A 16,148-nucleotide genomic window follows, 5' to 3' on the forward strand; every position below is an offset into this window, starting at 1 on the left:
AAAGCCTGACCCTTACTGCAGGTTATTCTGGCAGTCATCCTCAGGTCATAAATACTCAGGAGGCAGCTTCCACTTAGGTTCTGAAAGAAGTCTCTTAAAAGAATCCAATTTCCTGAATCTTTTTGAGAAAATTTATTACAAGGATCTTTGATTTCTCTGTATTGCCCCTGTATTTCCTGCCATTGCTGGTGCATCTGGTCTTCTGGACATAGCTTATGAGTCCTGCCCCCAGGCAGCAGGGCAGCAGTGGCCTGTGAAGTGTCACTGACAGTTTGATGGGCTTGTCCAGCCTTTTGCAGCCCTGGGTACAGACACTGTACAAAGGAAAGAGGCCTGGGTTTCAAGGCACAGCTCAACACTTACTAATAGACTTCAAGCAAGTCACTTTACCTCTGAGCCTCAGCGTTCTCGTCTGTCGATGGAGATGATAAAGAGTCATACCTACCTCACAGGTTATTGTGAGTCTGAAGAGGGCTCAGGTGGGATAAAGTCTGTGCCAGCTGTTTGTAAACGTAAAGATCTATAGTCATGTCAACTGTCTTTCTTTAATTTTTGTAGCTTCCCATTTTGTTTCTCACATCTTTTTGAGTTACTGACAGAGGCTAATTAAAATTACTTAAAATTAAAATTAATTAATGTTAAAATTAAGGGAGACATCTAGAGGAAGGACCTGGGACGGGGAGGGAGCTGGAGGAGCATCTCGGGAGGGCGAGGGATGTTGAGGAGGGAGTGTAGAAACGTGAGACAGTGACTGTCAGGAGCAGAACTTTGGAGAAAGGGGTGTTGTAAGCAGGGATCCAGGAAGCCTTGTCTCTGGGTGTTTGGTGTCACGCCATCTTGTCTCCTTGAGAAACTTTCTGTAGGGACCTCTCTCACTTTTTAACGTTCTTGGACTGAGATTTGTAGTCGAGCTCTTGCTCTGTATGCATTAATCTCACGCTGAGATGAGCGTTAAGGCAAGAACAGGAAGAGTAGCTAAGGATGATTTACTATGCTAGAGTTCCAGAATAATCCCCTTCCCCCAAGTGAGGATTATGCAAGAACATTCACATAGACTGCCTCGCACCCAGCAGATGTCCAGTGCACGGAAATTATTATTATTACTGAGAACCAAGCGATATTTTGCTAAACCATGGGTGATTGGAGAATGGAGACTCGGTTTCTCCTCGTATCTCCTAGGACAGGGCTGACAGTGAAGTTGATTGGGTGAAGTGCAGTCCAGCCACACATGTGCCCACACAGTATGTCCCTTCTCTGACCCACCCTGATCACACCACACCCATACTCTACTCTGAGGTCCTGGAGCCACCAGGCCACTGCTTGCTGTACTAGGGGCTGTGTGGCCAGCCATTTCCCCTGTCGTGTGGCTGTGGGCTTCCCATGAGGCCTCTTTAGTGTCTAGCCTCCGCCCTCTAGTGTTCCTCGGCCTCGCCCTCACTCCAGGCTCCACTGGCCCATCTGTGCAGGGACTGCAGGAGCAGTCCCTGGGTGCTTAACTTAGAGATGCTGTTACTCCATTTCTATTTTCTGTCTTGGGTTCTATACACTTAGCTGTCCATAAGTATCTTTATCCTTGAAGCTGGCAGCACTGAGGCCCAAGGTAGAGGGCACAGACAACCCACAGAGCAGTTCCTTTAACCCCCAGCCCACCCTTATATTGGACAACAGTGCTGACAGTAAGCAGAGAAGAACTGTGAGAGCTGGTTAAGGGTCTCGATGAGCATCTATAGTAGGGTGAGAAAGAAGGGTTTGGGAGGATATTTTCAACTGCCTGTGCCTCCTTTTCCCTCCACAAGACTTCATAATAACACCACCTCTAATTCAAGAATGTTATGAAAATATTGTTTGCGAGTGGATCACTGCAAATGTTATAAAGTAGGGCATTATTTGTATTAGCCAGTAAACTGCCTAAAATGATGACCAAGAAAGGCATTACCTAAAATATTATTCATGGACAAAGGCTGAGGTCATGGAGGATGGGGTCGGGCAGGGGGTTAAGACGGTGTCCAGAGGGAAATATGTATCTGGACTTCTAAGGAAAACAAACTGTCAAGGCAGGGGCCCAGAGACAATGGGTAGACAAGCCTCATAAACAGGTTGGGGAGGACGGGACTGTCCCCCACCTAATGGTCCAGGCTCCTGCCTCTCACTTACAGGTCAGAAGGCCCCAACTGGCGAGGGAGGAACAGCCCCCAACAAGAGTAACTCCACAGCTGGAAATTTGCCAGGGACACTCCTACTTGCCTGCTCATCTGCCCGGAGACCCAGAAACTTCTTGGGCTTATCATGTTGTCTGTGGTCATGTCAGTCCTGCAAGCTAAGAATACAGAGTGAATTTCTTCCCCTGTTTTCTCCATAATTTGGTTGGAGTTCTTCTGGTAAAGAGAACTGTGGAGTGGGGACTGGAGCACCTTCTAAGAAAGCCTCTCCTCTGTTTCTTGTTCTTGGTTCTTAAGCAGTGTTGACAGAAAAGTGATGCTGAGGAAGGAAATGATTAAGGCTTTTAATGAATGTGGAAATTCTGGCTCTTTCATTTCCAAGGTGACTTCAATTTCCTCATCCACACAATGTGGCTAAGGCCACCACCTATTTTATGACCAGGAGAGACGATATAATAAGCAAAGGGCTTTTGCTAGCATTATTTGGATGTCCTTTTTCATTCTCTCTGTCCTTGCCACAGCTCCTACTATATCTCCACTGACGGCAGCTTCCAAGCTGGTCTGTGCACTCCGTGCTTGCAGTCTCCGCACCCGCCATCCATTTCCCAGGAACCTGCCAGAGAAATCAGTGTAAAACGCAAAGACACATGTCATGCCCCTGCACAAAAATCTTTTAATAGCTTCCAATTTTTTGCAGAATAAAGTCTAAAATCTTCATCGTAGCATCCTCCCAGAAATAGTCTTCAGAGTTTGTCTGCTTCCACTCATTCACTCATATACTTTACTGTTACGAGCGCCTTCTAAATGCTGGACACTAAGCTAAGCACTTCACAGAGATCATTTCACACAATCCTGAAAACAGCACTATCTTTACTATCCATCATACAGAAGAGGAAAGGGAGGCTCAGAGAGGTTGAGGAACTCACACAAGAGCGCACAACTAGTTGGTCAGAGAGATTCGAATTCACTGTGTTTGGCATCCCCTCCAACTGGAGCTCTTTGTACTGAGCAATAATGCCTTCTCAGGGGCTGGGGAAGGCCAGCAGGACGGCAGGAGACATCCTGGGGGAGGATCTGGGGAGGGAGGAAACAGCACCTGGAAGAAGGGTGTTGGGGATGAGAGGGGGGTGCCATCTCCGCTTTCGCAGGTTGTTGGTAGGGAGCGGCCACCTCCATTTGGAGAGAGAGTTTTGGACCTGGGCTTCATGCCCTCTCAGTGTGCACCTGACCTTGTGTTTCGGGAGGACGCAGGCTACCTTCCACTCTCCAGGTCTCCTCTCCCCCGCCTCAACCCCTTCCCTTCAAACAGGGAGCCTGGTGCTAAGTGGGTGCTCAATAGACACGATCTTTGCCTCTGGCAGACACATCCTCTCTACAGGGACTGGAGCGGTGGCTTTCGGCCGCTTGTGACCCTCCTTTGGGGGATCTTCTGTCTTGGGGAAGTGGCCCGGGGCTACCAGGAGCGGTCAGTACGCGCTCAACAAGCAGTTTCCTCACCTTTCGCTGGAGCCCCGGGGAAAGGAAGGAATCTGCTCCCTTCACCACCCTCCCTGAGCTCTCCTGCCCCCGCCTGCAGACAGCCTGGGTGGAAGTCTCTGCGAGCAGGCTCGCCGACACTCCCTCTCTTCTGTGATTGCCCTTCGAGAGCACTTAGTACTGTCACGCCCGAGGTTGAGAGGTTCTTGCCAAACCCTGTGATGTTGTTTCACATTCTATAGAAGAATTCGAGGCTTCAGAGAGGTTAAGTGATTTGCTCAGAGTCATGCAGTCAGTAGCAGAGCCAGGATTTATGGTTCCCGCTTGTTAGGACAAAAAGCCCGAGAGTGCTGAATTCAACCCTCTGGGGTGTGGAGCAGGGCCAGCATTTGGGGATCCTTGCCCCGCCCCGCTGCCCCTCCCCCTCGTCCCTCGGTCAGCCTTCCTTGAGAGGAAGCAGGGTCCCAGCATCACGCTGTACTCTAACCAGGGACCCCTGTAGGCCCGAGGCCGGCTCGCTAGCAACCTCCACAGGGCCCGGCCGGTTTGGGGCGCGGTGTGCCGGGGACCCACCCCGTCTTCCCGACTATTTGCATAACGGAGGCGACTCGCTTCCCCCGTCCCGCCGCCGCGCTCTTATTCCTTCCTTCCCGGGTGTCCTCCACCCCTCGTCTCCTGTGCCCTGCTCCATCCCAGCAGACCCCTCCTCCCGGGACTCCCGCGCGGGGCTCCCAGCTCCTGGGCTCTCCGGAGCCCGGAGGCACCTGGGGGAGGGGAGTTCTGGGCAAGGCCGGGCTGAGGAAGACGCCGGGGGCACTGCCCGGCGCTAACAAAGGGAGCCGGCTGCCGGGCGGCTCGGGCGCGGAGCGGGCGGAGCAGCCGCAGCCTTGGCGGCCGAGAACGCGGCGAGTGAGTAGGGGAGCGGCGGGCGGCGGCGCGGCCCGGGCCCCCGGGAGGAGTGATGTGGAGGGGCGCAGGAGGGGAGCGGAGAGGCGGGGCCCGCGGCGCGCCTAGGGCGCAGGGAATCAGTGTCCAACGCCGCCTCAGCCGCCTTTGCCGCGAGGGCTGGCCACGTTTTGGCTGGAGATGGCTGTGTATTTGTCCCGGCCGAGGGGTCGCCCTGGCCTCTTCCGGGCTCCGCGAGCCTGAGGACCCACAACAAACCCACGTGCGCGCGGCCCTCCAGGACCCCCGCTTTCTCAATGGCACCGTCAGTATGGGGGGTGGGGGTGGTAGGGAGAGGGGAGGAAATTGCACAGTCCTGGTTGCTTCAGAGCCCGCCGGCTGGATTTACAGACCCGGAAACTGAGGCCCGCGGCGGGGGTGGGCACAGGCACCACAACAAACGCACAGGCACCACAACAAACGCACGTGCGCCCAGCCCTGGGAACTGGGCGCGCCGGAAGCCCTTTGGAGCAGCCCTGCGGAACTGGGCTTTTATCTCCGCGAGGGAGGGAGCGGCCCAGGGGGCGCCACTTGCTGGCGGAGGACGACAGAGACATCTAAAAGGTACCACTTGGGCATCAGACCAAACTGCCAGACTTAAAAAGACAAAAACGAAAAACGAAAGCAGCTACAAAAAGATTACCCAAGGCCGAGAGTCTGTCCCCGGCCAAGGTGCATTACTTGATGTAACCTGGACAACCCTTCACTTCCACTTCACGGAGATTTCTTGGAGATGGGAATTGAATTAAGGGTCTGTGGGTCTCCCTCCGGAAAGAGACTGCGCCTAGCGCACCATTGTCCCTGCACTCCGGCGCCGGCCTCTGTTGGCGGATTGTGAGCGCCTCCGCAGTCCGATTTAAACTGCGCCCTGCGCAGTCTTGGGTCTGGCTTGCGCTTTACCTTGTAGGTCCACACGCCTAGGCAGCCCGGGTGTCATTGGCCCCTTTTGGCTTGTTATGTATTTTTACAAGCAAGGCCAGCCGAGGCCTCTTGTTGTAGGTGGGGATGCTATTATTTTCAGTTTTATCAGAGTTTATTTGAGAGAAATGCCAAGGTCCAGAAAGGCCTCTTGTTTGTTTTGCTTTTTCTTTGCTTACATATGCTCAGCTCAGCTTTGCAGATTTTAGTTAATCAGACCTGTTCAGGCAGCCGTGAGATGGTTGGGGGATGATCTGGCCTCTTAGGTGACGGTGTTGGTGCAGGAGCGCGCCCCTAAGCTGGAGGCAGTGGGTGGGTGGTGTGCGCACGGAAGGAGGTGCCCCTGCCTGATGTGCTTGCTGAGCTGGGGCTGCGGCTTCACCTTGGTCAGCACCGCTGGAGATTAACCTGTCCCTGGGGAGAAATGGAGGGGCGCCAGCTCTATACCACTGACACTGAGAATCCAGAGGGCATACGGTGAACTCTCTTATTTTACAGGTGGGAAACCAAGGCCTGGAGAGTTCAGCCACTTGTCCAAGTTTAAACCGAGTGAAATCAGCAAGAGAGAGAGGACGTGAGCATGGGTCTCCCAACTCCCACGCTGCACCACCGTGCCAGCAGCTGAGGCAAAACCAGGGTTCTGTGGTTGGCTTGAAAGGCAGTGGCCTTAGGCAGAATAGAGTTAAACAAAGAAGGTAATTCAGATTGAAGGCTGCACCCTTCCATTATCCCTTTCAGGAGTTCTTTATTCATTTGAGAAAAGATAGATTTAATAATTCCTTACTCTCCTTCTAACCTTTCATAACTTTAGTTATTTTTCTCCCCTGACTGCGCCCTTCCCCTCAAATGGGAATAGGTCCAGCTGTGGAGCCGTAGATGTTTTGCCTCTCATTCCTGGGCTAGGAGGCCTTTGTTTGGGCATAAGCAGGGGCTGTTGACATCAGGCCAACTGAGAAGAAAGTGTCTCTTAGTGGGCTACTCCTGAGCCACTTGTGTGAGAACAAAGCATTGTTTTCATCGATTTTATTAATTTATTTTTAATGAGAGTTCCACAGAAGTACCTGCTTATTTTTGTATTTGGCAGAGGAAAAGTGGAAAAACCAAAAGAACACTTCAAGTCCTGGCTTCCCCAAAGCTGATGTGCTGTTTCACCCTGTGCTTATCTCCTCGCTACACTTGTTTCTTTTCTCAGAGTTTCTAGGGTGTTTCATCACCCTCCCCCCACCTCCCCCCCCCCCCCCAGGAAACTTAGCCCTGAGGTAACATCTGCTGCCAATCCTCTTCTTTTTGCTGAGGAAGATTGGCCCTGAGCTAACATCTGTTCCTGTCTTCCTCTGTTTTATACATGGGATGCCTGCCCCATCATGGCTTGATAAGTGGTGTTGGTCTGTGCCTGGGATCCAAACCAGGGAACCTGGGACACCGAAGCAGAGTGTGTGAACTTAACTGCTGTGCCACCTGGCGGGCCCCCAGGATGTTTCATTTTTGTGGTAATTCCGCGTGGCACTTGAGTATAGTTTTCTCATCAGGATGCTTGCCCTGTAAGGAACTTCAGAAATTGGCCACACTCTTTTATTTTTCCAGTTGGGAAAACTGAGGCCCAGAGAGAAGAAATTACTTGCCTAAGGACACACAGTGAGGTGTCTGCTCTTAGTGCCTGTTTTTGTGTGAAAGGGAAACTGTTGCATCAAGCCAGCTGTTGTTGGCACCCCAGAGTAAAGTCAAAGTTATGATGGTTGTTATAACAACACCCTTTAAGTCAGAGAATGAATTCCTTAAGGATTTAAATAGGTTTTGGTTATTAAACAAAGCTGTGGATCCCAATGGTAGATATGGTGAGGAGTATTATAGTTATCATGGGGGATCAGTTTTCTTTGGTATTTACGAAATGGTCCGCTTTCCACTTGCCCTGGGCTCCCACATATTCCTCTGCCTTGTGCTTCCCCAGTAAGGAGCTGCTTTGTATCATGATCAAGCGAAAGGCAGCGAGAAGTCAGAAGAGAGAGACTCCACTGAGCCCTTTATGCTACTTACTCTTGGGCTCCAGTTTCCTTCTGTGTACATCAAGGGTCCCTCCTGCCCGGTCTGTGCACAGGCTGTTCTAGTGGAGTGGAAGATGCTCAGGTCAGAGTCAGAGGAGCGGGTTTGGGTCCTCTCTCCTCTCTCTTGTGTTCCTTGAGAACCAGCTGTCTGTGTCCATGTTGTGTAATGTGAGGGGAAGAATGTGTATGTATCTCCTGGTGGTGTTGTGGGTTTTAAGTCACGTGATACATGCGGAGGACAGTTCAGACCTCTGGGCAAGCTTTGGGTGCTCACCAGCTTTTTAAGGGGTAGAGAAGGATGGTGGGAGAATAGCAACCCCACAGGGTAACCCTGTGCTCACATTAGGAGACCCTACCTGGCTACAAAGAGGTGTGTATGTCTCCCAAATTGTAAAGGGGGCCTTTGGATAGTTGTGAAGTGTGTGTGACTCTGAGGTAAACAAACCTATTAAAAAACAAGTCAAAAACAAAACCAGACCTTTCAAAGCCCAAGAGTGTGCAATCTAAAGTCGTTCCATTCATTCATTCCATGTTTACTGACAAGCAGGCAGGCTGGGAGTCGGGGGGAGCCTGTGCGTGGCCTGGAGTTACAAAGAACCAGACACATTCTTCGCCCCACTACCCTTGCTCAGAGCACATTTGGATCACCCCTTAGAAATTGCTGTCAGGAGCCCACAGAGAATAGATCTAATTTATCTCAATACTGACCTCTGGGGGGAGAGTCCCCTTTTCTTCATGAGTGAAGTCAAGAGCAGGTGGTAAATGAGAGAGTGGGAGAAGGAAGGCTTCAAAGAGAATGTGGCTCTCTACAGTGTGAGGATGTGGTTGTTTAAAAAAATGACAGGAATAGTTCATTAATGAAATTCACAGTACTCTTCTGGAACATCTGAGAATTTGCTCAGACCTGGTATCAGTGGTTTGTTCAGTAAGAACTGAATTGGGGAAAAATAACATTTTTCTGGCCTGTCTGCTTGTATGCTGAAACTACATGATGGCATTCTGGCTCCGATAGATGTAGTTTTTATAGGCTTATCTGTATGAGTAACATAGCAATGCAGTTTCATCACATTAAAATACTGGGGTGATTTTCTAAGTCGTTACTAAAAGGGTCAGGTTAGTCTTCAGAATCAATTTGGTGATTTAAATTTTATTTATCATTCTGATTATAAAAATACAGCATGCTCATTTAGAACAATTTGGAAAGTACAAAAAAGTACAGAGAAACAGAAAAAACTTCTGTTATTCAAAGGCAACCACTGTTAACATTTGGCATTTTTCCCTCTGACTTTTTTTTTTTAAATGGATTTATTTTCTCTGAATGGTTGAGAATAAACTGTATGTGCAGTTATCTCTATCCTTTCTTGTGTAAGATTCTCTTATATACATATCATAGTTGACATTCGAATTAAAGCTGCATCTTTTCATTCATCACCAATATCAGCCGCTCAGCATCTCCAAGGTCACGTGGTCCATGGGATCTGATCCCTTCAGTGATCATTTCGGATGAGGGCCTGTAGAGGAAGGAGCCTTCAACTTCCTCCCCCTTTCCCACTCCTGCTCAAGTGTTCCAACACCAGCCATTTTTATTTTATTTTAGAAGAAATCTAAAGTCTAAGGTGGAGGGAGAAGGGCCCTGCATGTGGCCTTGGGTTCTAATCCTGCCCGTGTGACCTCCAGCAACTTTACATTAACAGTTTCCGTCTGTATTAAATAAGCAACTCCAGGATCATTTATTAATCCAGTGCTCACATATTCGAGTGCCCACTCTAAACCAAAGATGCATAAGAAGAGTTCAGCTTTTAAGGAGCTCACAGTCCAGTGGAGGAGGCAAGGCTAACAAGAGACTAGTGCAGAATGTGGGACCACGGAGGAGGGCAGCCGCCCAGGACTGGAGCAGGGGGGATGTCTTCCTAGATGAGGGCCACCGTGGGAGACTCCAACCACTTCTGATTTTTCCCTATTGTAATCAACACCGTGATTAACACGTTTGTGAACAAATCTCTGCCCGTATTCCAGATAATTTCCATAGGAGAGCAAGTGACTTCTGAATTTCTTTGAGACCATTTATAAAAATTTGGCGAGTATCAAATGAGGTAATCCATGTGACAGCCCAAGCAGCTCAGCATTAGTTGGACCTGAATCAGGACTTGAATCCAGCCTTCCCTCCCCGAAAGGCAGAGTTTCCATGTGGAATTAAGGTCACAGACTGACAGCCCCACTGCGCCAGGATTCATTCAGGGAGTGTGGCCACCAGTCTCTCATTCCCAAGATGTGGTTATTGCTTAGAAGAACACCGAGTGCACAGAGCACCCCAAGCTTTGGATCTCTCCCTCTCCCCTCGCACTTAGTCCCTTCCCTCTGATTGATGGATGAGGGTGAGGAAGTCTGGAGAAGCGAGGGCCCTGCCAGCTGTGTCTGAGTAACAGGCCCTCTCTGAGGCCCCTTTTCTTCCTGGGAATAGGTGGATTTCCCTTTCCGCTTCTAATTTTGATGAGTCTTGGTCTCTTCTAACTACCTATTGCAGCCATGGAGAAATTTTTGACTCAACTACAAGGGGAAAGTTGATTTAATTAAGTTAAAGCCCTCTCTTTAATCCGCTGGAACTCCCATTATGCCAGAGCCTGCTCTGTGACTTGTGGTCTCAGGCTGTCACTAGCTAGCTGTGTGGCCTTGGGCAGGATGTATTCCACCCTGGATGTGCCACCTCAGGGACTCACTCAGCTCTCTAGGCCCCTTCTGGCTCTGAGATCATCAAGTTGCAAGGGGGAAAAGGTATATATAAGGTCAGGGGGCTTCTTCACCCAAATAAGAAATGGAATCTGTTTGGTTTTAGAGTATTCAAATAGGGTAAGAAATTGACCCCCTCACCTTTTGCTGTTTCCCTCAATCCCCCTTCTCTCCGGAGTACTGTTTGCAGTTTGTGGTGATCCTTCAGCCCCTTTTGTATGCATTTATGTATGTGTTCATGGTTATATGCGGATGCATTTTAAAAACTTAGTAAATGCATTACATTATAACTGCCACAAACCAGTCTTTTCCAGTTTACTATATTAGTTGGTGTTCTTTCCAATCAATATGTATCTTACTCTTTTTTCATAGCTGCATCGCATTCTATATTATGGATGTGTTTACTTACCCAGCCTTCTGTTGATGGATATTTATCTGTTTTCATAAAAATATATTTCTAAGTGTATTTAGAACTTGGATATATAGAGCAATGGTTGTAAAATGTCAGTGGTTAAATGCAGCCAGTCTATCAAGCTCTGGAAAGGGTGGTGAGAGAATGGGCCCAGGGACGGAGGACCACACCCTGGAAGGCTGGATTGAAGGGCTCCTGGGAAGCTACTAAGAGGCTGATTGTTTGGATGGAAGGTTATTTTTGCACAGAGCCTGCCTCGTTGGGTGCCCTCGGCTGCAGATGCTGCATCGTCACCGTCTCCTATTCCTTCCACCACCCCTGGCACTTCCAAGTTTGTTTCTGTTCCCAGGGTCAGTGGGGACCTAGTGGGAGGACTGGAACTTGAGTGATAGTGAGGGAGGAGAGAGAAGCAAAGGAGTATTTGATCTCAGGCTCCGGAGGAGGGAATGTGCCGGTCTGCTCCACTCTGTCTGGTTGTTCAGAACCATCTGGAGTGTTACATCGCCCTGGGTCTGATACTGATCATGATAAAATGAAGCAAAGCCAGAAATGAGCTACTTGGAAGACAGAGGTTTAGGGCACCGTATTGGAGGTGGAATAAATGTGGAAACTGGGGCTTTCTAGCCTACAGGAGATAAAATAAGAAGCCTCTTCTTCATGTGGAAGAAGGATTTGAGTCACACTGAGTGGCTGCTGTGGAGGGGGAGAACCAATTTAGGGTGGGGGAAATGTTGCAAGAGGGCAGTTAAGGAAGAACTTACTAAACAGAATCGTGTAACGAGCTATGGCAGGAGGCAGCAAACTCGCTGTCATGCAGGTATCTGAGCACAAGTTGCAAGTGGACTTCCTTGCCATCAGAGGCTTCCTGCTTTGCAGAGAGGTTGACCTAAATGCCTGCTAAGGCCCCTCCCAACTTTGAAAGCCTGTGACTGTAGGGCAAGAAGCAGAGAGATACAAAATAGGACTGAAAGGCTGGGACAAGTGACGGACGATGACTGGAGCAGTTTCACCTGCTCTGCAAAGGTGGAATAAAATGGAAACCTTCAAAGGAGGCCTAACCATTGTTTTCCCTGGATCTTGGCAACCCTCCTCCTGTTCTGTCCTTGGCTTCAGCTCTGCTTGACTTTATATTCATAAATTATTTCCACAAGAATAAATATATCACATACACTTTAGATGACCAGGAAGTCTGGCAACCAGAAAAGAACTACATGTCCCAGGAGGATGATTGTAAATTTTTTTCATTACAGTCTTTCTAAATTTGTATCCGTCTCCTGGTTTCCCTAGCACAGTGCTGAGACGTCACTCAGCTTTAATTTTAGGAACACTCTACCCTTTGCAGCCTGTGGAAGGTCCTGTGAGCTGGAGTTGACAGCGCCTGTGAGCTGGAGTTGACAGCGCGCACCATGTTTAATGCTTGTCCTTTTCTTTCCTCCGGATGAGGACTTAGTCACAACCAAGTCTTGGTGAGGGAAACATGGCAAGTTTACCGTCTTCTGGACTTTGACTGTGCACCTGGGCCTGATGAGGCACTACGTATGTTCTCTCCTCCAGTCCTCATGGCAACGCTTGGGGTCTTGGTTTCATTAGCTTCATTTTGCAGATGAGAAAACTGAGCTTCAGAGACGAGGAGAGACTCACCCAAAGATTCACGGCTGCTAAGTAGTGAAGCTGGCGTTGGGTGTGGCTCTTTCCCTACATCGTGTTACAGGTTTTCCCACTGCTAGTAATTCTCAGTCCTTTGGGTTTGAGAAGTGCTTCATCTTCGTGTTTCATTGGGGGCTTGGCTGAATTTCTCCTTACAGGGGCTGATGGAAACTTTCTACCATTCCCCTAAGAACATATGAATGAAAGACTCCTGGGACAGTCATGTGTGACTGGCTTGGCATTTGGATCCAGCTTGCGTTTGCTCATTGCCTTTTTAGTAAGAGTTGTTTGCATCAAGCCTGGAGTTGTTTACATCAAGCCTGGTTTTTTGTTTTTTTGTTTTTGCTTGCCCTTTAAAGCTATGATATCCACCTGTACTCGTTATCTGGTTATGGCTGGGAACAAGCACACTGGTAGTGAGCATGGCCACAGATTGGTGAGCACTACTGCTTGGCCACCGTAACTGCCTTTAGCTTATAAATGGAACTCACTATCGGCGTTGTTAAGGGCTTATCTTGCAGCTGTGCTTCTAGGCAATTAAACAGTTTCTTCTCTTATAAAGTTTATTCAATGTTAATTTGCTCATTAAATATTTGTTGAATGGCTATTATGTGCTAGGCGTTGGAAATATATACATAAAAAACACACATTGTAGATATGTACACACATATTCAGTGTGACTAGCGAGGCCTTGGAAGTAAGTGGCAGACAAACTTCCTCTGTCACCCTCTTCCTCTTTTCTGAGTCCTTGCTTTGTTCATGCATTCAACAAACATTGAGTGCTTGCTGTAGCCCAGGCACAATGCTCATATTTTTCTTTTTAAAGATTGGCGCCTGAGCTAACAACTGTTGCCAATCTTTTTTTTTTTTCCTTGCTTTTTTTCCCTAAATCCCCCCGGTACGTAGTTGTATATTTTAGATGTGGGTCCTTCTACTTGTAGCATGTGGGATGCTGCCTCAACATGGCCTGATGAGCGGTGCCATGTCAGCGCCCAGGATCCAAACTGGTGAAACCCTGGGCCGCCAAAGTGGAGCTTGTAAACTTAACCACTTGGCCACGGGGTCGGCCCCTCAGTTTTAGAACATAGACTTAACTATTCCTATAGTTCTGTTCCTTCAAGAACATAGCTGGAGGTGGACACGCAGGTATTAATTACAACATAGTGTGATGAATATTATGATTTGGCTGTACACAGAGGTTGGGAAGAAGGTACAGTGAATTTGGGAAAGCTTTCTGCAGGAGGTGATACCTAAGCTGGGTCCTAGAGGGCAGTAGCTGTTAGCCTCTGGGAAAAGGGCATTTGAAGGAGAAGGGGCTGTAGGAGCGAAGGTGTGGTGTGAAGAATGGCTCGCTGCGTGTACGAGGGAACCACTAGCAGGTTGATGTTCCCGGAGAAGAACACATAAGGCAGGAAGTAGTGGGAGATGGGGCTGGAACCATTACACACCTTATCTCATGTAATTGTCATAACGTCCCTATGTGGCATGTGCTGTTATCACCACCATTTGATAAATGAGGAAACCAAAGGCAGAAGGAGGTTTGGTGACTTATTCGCAGTCTGATGGCAAGTCAGTTGAGGTGCTTGGACTTGAATGTGGGCCTGCTCAGCCCCCACAACAGTACCTGCAGGGACAGGTTGGGAAGGTCTGGCTTGCTGGCTAAGGTGCTTGTTCCTTCTCTATTAATCTTTCAAGGGTAATACCCTGGCTGAATCCTCTTCCTTTCAGCTGACTCATGGCTTACATTGGGACCATGGATCTGGTGTTGAAGGCCTCTTCTGAGTCTTGGTTCTCGTTTTTGCCCTCCTTTTTATTCAGAAAATCAGTAGTCCAGAAATCTTCAAAGAAAACCTTTATGTGCCCAATCGTGTGTGACAAGGGAGAAGGAGAAGATTCATCCCCTTTCTCAAGAGTCCCAGGTTCCTTTAGTAGCTCAGGCATTACCTATGAATCCTTTAGTTCAGAGAAGCCCTTTGGGGAGTGGAGAGGGAGCTATCAGTGTGGGCTGGAAGAGTCTGGAGCAGGTGGGCCTGGAGCTGTCCCTTTGAGGATGAGTGGCATCGGGAAAGTAGAAGTCATGATATATGAGTAAAATTATTCTGTCCCACCCAATGATAAATGAGATACCTTTGATCTACTCTCCTCACACCCCTCCCCCCGCAAAGGGAATTTCTGGGTCAGAGTTCGTTCTTGGGTTGGAGAGGCAGTAAGGGTATCGTTCATTCACTCAAAATAAAGTTTGTTGAAAATCATCAATTGAGCGCTCAAAGACAAGATGATGAAACTACAGAATGAAATAAAAAGGGCAATTACAGAGCTAAGGAAAAAATTGAGGATACAAATATCATTAGAGAAAAAGTTAATAAAGGAACAAAGTAGAATCCATTGAAAATTAGATTACTAACAGAGAGGGAAGGCTCAAGGAAAATCACAGTACGTGCTGAGAAAAAAAGATAAAGAAATTAATCAGAGATCTAAAGGTCCTAGAAACATAATCCCTCAGAAGGGTAACTGGGGTATCTGTGGAGGCCCCAAGTCACTTCTCCTCATGCTCCGTTGACCGAAACTCAGTCACATGGACACACCTGGCTGCAAAGGAGGCTGGGAAGATGTCTCCAGCTGGGTGCCTGTGTGCCCTCTTACAACTCCGGTTTGGGGAAGGCCTTGTGTTACCAAAAGGAAGATGAAGAAAATGGATATTGGGAGCCATTCATCTCCAAATGGCATGGGAAAAGGTCATGTTGGCCTCAGACATCATCTGCAGCAGAAGAAAAACTTGAGAACATACAGAGTTTTGAGGGAAAGGCAGAGTGACTGGAGACTTTTATGCTCAGTTAAATCACTCTGCAAGGATAAGGCAGGTAGCCATTCTCATATGTGCAAGAACTCAGGGAATATAGCACATATGAGCCCTTCTGGAAAACTTGTTTGATGATGAAAAAGATTAATCAAAAGCACACTTAATGAGGCGTGGTTGAAGGTCATTTGGTGAGCCCTTGAGCCACTCAAATAGAGAAAAGCTAAGCAAGGGTGGGCAGTGAGGCTAAGGAATAGAATGTGATGAAGTGAAAAGAATGTATCGGGGATGGAGAGCTGATGGGAGAGGTGGGAGGAGCTTTCCCTCTCAGACTGTCTAAATGGTGTTAAAGTGAGGGCTTCAACCTTTCAATTAATTTTTTTCTTAAACTTGGTGGGATCTTTAAGGAAATAATATCTGTTTTGGTGGAAAACATTTATTCAAAGTTCATCTTTGTTTTACTTTTATGAGAAAGTAACATAAAATAAAATTTAAAAATAAAGAATACTTATTATATTAAACAATTCCATGCATCCTGCTTTCATGCTTTCTTTTATCCTCCACACTTGTATCCATACGTTAATGTAGAGACGTGAAGAAGGGAGGGATCTTGGGTGACTTTTAGCTCTATATAATTTTTTGCATTGATTGATCTTTTAAAAAAAATAATGAGCTGATCTTAGTGAACAAAACCAGTAAGGCTAATCTAGTAGGTGTTATTAGAGGCCTGCCTCGTGGCCGAGTGGTTAAGTTCGCGCGCTCCATTTTGGTGGCCCAGGGTTTCGCCGGTTCGGATGCTGGGCGTGGACGTGGCACTGCTCATCTAGGCCAAGCTGAGGCGGTGTCCCACATGCCACAACTGGAAGGACCCACAACTAAAAAAATATACAACTGTGTACTGGGGGGCTTTGGGGAGAAAAAGGAAAAATAAAATCTTTAAAAACAAAATAAAATAAAAGGTCTCATTAAATACTAATCCTCAGAGTGTGGAGAGCGAGATGGGAGATAGAAATAGATGAGCAAGA

The 16,148-nt window shown here is 48.0% G+C and overlaps 1 protein-coding gene across 16 annotated transcripts in view; it reads left to right on the forward strand.

The window, feature by feature from the left end:
* Positions 1–3,906: 3,906 nt before the first annotated feature.
* The window catches only part of ST6GAL1 (ST6 beta-galactoside alpha-2,6-sialyltransferase 1), a 113,376-nt gene continuing 101,134 nt past the window's right edge, over positions 3,907–16,148 (forward strand). For 3 of the 16 annotated variants that reach the window (XR_011529388.1, XM_070583384.1, XM_070583390.1), the window contains exons 1-2: positions 4,063–4,544; positions 5,997–6,193. The gene's annotated coding sequence lies outside the window, so the exon portion shown is untranslated. Of the gene's footprint in view, positions 4,545–4,626; positions 5,145–5,996; positions 6,194–16,148 lie in introns of those variants that run through there. The other 13 variants (XR_011529397.1, XM_070583381.1, XM_070583386.1 and 10 more) reach the window with 11 other exon arrangements.

This window comes from Equus przewalskii, chromosome 18, assembly GCF_037783145.1.
Source record: "Equus przewalskii isolate Varuska chromosome 18, EquPr2, whole genome shotgun sequence".
In the NCBI taxonomy this organism is placed as follows: Eukaryota; Metazoa; Chordata; class Mammalia; order Perissodactyla; family Equidae; genus Equus; species Equus przewalskii.